This window comes from Polyodon spathula, unplaced genomic scaffold (genome assembly GCF_017654505.1).
Source record: "Polyodon spathula isolate WHYD16114869_AA unplaced genomic scaffold, ASM1765450v1 scaffolds_562, whole genome shotgun sequence".
NCBI classification, from domain to species: domain Eukaryota; kingdom Metazoa; phylum Chordata; class Actinopteri; order Acipenseriformes; family Polyodontidae; genus Polyodon; species Polyodon spathula.
Genome location: NW_024472051.1, coordinates 341 through 2,880, shown reverse-complemented (window position 1 = coordinate 2,880; position 2,540 = coordinate 341). Strand labels below are relative to the sequence as shown.

Genomic DNA, 2,540 nt, shown 5'->3' with positions numbered 1-2,540 from the left:
AAGATATTGCGCACTCCTGTAATGGCATGATCTGAGCATCTAAAGAAATCAGAAAGTTATAGACTAATACTAAGAGACCCAGCATGGTTTTTGTTGTGCAAAATGATTGTTACAGATGCATGTGTTGCCACGAGCCTCCTTCTATTCTACAATCAACAAATGTCAACAAATTTCAACAAATGGTTTCTTAAAAAAAAAAAAGTGCTGCTGATGATTTAGCATTTGTTAGTCAGCTACACATGTTCAGTTTATGTACGAATCCGGTGCTAGTGAGGACAAGGATTTATCAGTCTTCTGAAGAGGAACCTGACGATCACACCCAACGGATCATTTGAACCAGCTGCAATGGCACGTACTGACGCAAAAACCCTCCACCTCAAGGCAAAACACCGAGACAGGACATAAAGAGGAACCCACTGGGTCCTGCACCTGGAAGAACAACTTTAATCAGCCAAAGATGCCTGGGATCTGTTTGCACAAACCTTGAAGGACAAAGAACAGCAGCAAGTAACAAGAAAGAAAGGAAGGATGGATGTATCAAAAAACAAGCTTCTGGCTTTTTTGGGCCTTTCCCTTTTTAACAGGACAAGAAAAAAAACTGATCTTTGGAGAGCAACTCTCAAACCCAGTGTATCGAGCCACAATGTCTTGAAAGATGTTTGTCTTGCTGAGGTTTGACGACATATGCACAAAGATTACACTACTTTTGGGGTGGCTCTCCACAAATCTTGTAAATGCTCTACACGGAAATCTTTAAATGCTTCTCTCCATGAAAATCTTTAGTAAAAGGTGAAATATGTATTCTAGCTGAAGAGATGCCAGAGCATGGCTTTGCTGGCAGCCGAGCCCTTCTGGCCGGCCCAGAGGCCAAACAAAACAAAAACAGGAACTCTTCCCAAAACACAACTGCTGTTTGGTCCCAGCAAAGGGCCGAATTACTGCCACCTTGAAAGAGAGGGCTCCTTGCCCCCCTAAACAGCTCAGTTTCTGCTTTACTGCTGTGCTCCTCTCCTCCTCCCACAAGCGTAAGGCCATTTGGGTACTCTGGCCTGCTGTGTGTGCAGAGCAGGCTGTCCCTCATCATCTACTTAGGTGTGGAGTGGACGAAGCAAGCCCCGGTTCCATCTCCCGCTTCCAAAATCAGTTTAATATAGACTGCCCCCTAGATTGTATAAGAATATATATAATTTATTTTTAATAACATACTCAATTATATCTTTACAGAAGAAAATTACATTAACAGAATACAATTATCAAATATTTCCATTCATCTTTTCCTGTTAAATGAAAATCAATTTTCATTTATTCTTTTACTTTCCCCAAGAAGATAAATTCGGCTTCTTTTCACATTAGAAATGCACTGCTTTACCTTGCATTCCTGCTATCCCATCAAATCAATTGTCCATGAAACCAGAAGCCATGCAATTAAACACCTCCCTCTGGAAATCAATTCGTTCACATCCATATAGCACCATATTACAGTTGCCCACATATTACACATGCCCACAACTCCCTAGCAAATTGACATTCCCAGAAAACATGTCCAACAGACTCTCCTCCCACACCCTCTTGGACATTTCAGGGCTTCTAGTACAGTTATGCCTACAGAGGTTCTCTCACTGGAAGCCTGTTAAGAGCACATCTTTTAGGTTGTCATCCATGTGTTTTACTTAATTTTTTTCTCCATTAGCGTGCTATACGTTTACCTGTGCTTTTAACAGTATCTTTGGTTTTACATTATTGGCTTACTTACAAGAAAAGTACAGCAAATTCATAATGCCAAAGTAGTGTCTCGGCTTTCGGAAGCAAATTTGTCAATTGAGACAAATCCCTCAATGCAAAGGCCATGTAGAACCTTAAAGAAACATGTGTGCATTACAGAAGTAATTAACATTTTACACGTGAAACAAAACCTCCAATTTCAATGGAATGCATGGCACCCCCTCCCCCAGAATCAACCGGCATGCACATTAACTCTCTTCACATTCGTATTTCCCTCCCCGTAGGAAAGACACGCCTCCCTTGTTTTTAGTTTCACTCACATAGGCAAAATATCAGCTTTTAGAACCAGCACTTCACCAGACAGCCAGTCTTCTTGAGCGCCACATTTATTTCCTTTACCTTTCCAATTTGACCTCCCCGTTTCTTTTTGCACAATAGTTTTTTTTTTTTTTAAAGTTACACCCCAATATCTTAATACCATCTTCACACAAGTCCCCCCCCCCCCTTACATCCTTTCTATGTGCCCAGCTCCCACAACATAATTGAAGACTTGGTTACGTTAGTTTTCGAACTGGCCGGTACCTTCACTATATACAGAACCATCAGATGTTAGGAAGATCGTGGTGTCATCAGTGTACTGAGCTGTTTTCAAGGACTGACCGGAGGTACCAGGCAAGTGAACTCCATGAATTTTATTATCTCTCTCAGCAAATGGCTCATTAAAACATATAATAATGGGGACATGGGCCACCCCTGGCTCACCCCCCCTCCCTGTATCGTTGGCTCAGTCATGTACCTGTTAACATTTACCATGCTGT

The 2,540-nt window shown here is 41.7% G+C and overlaps 1 pseudogene; it reads right to left on the bottom strand.

Annotated features, from left to right (window-relative positions):
* Positions 1 to 697: 697 nt before the first annotated feature.
* Positions 698 to 827, bottom strand: LOC121308192 (annotated as a pseudogene).
* Positions 828 to 2,540: the final 1,713 nt, after the last annotated feature.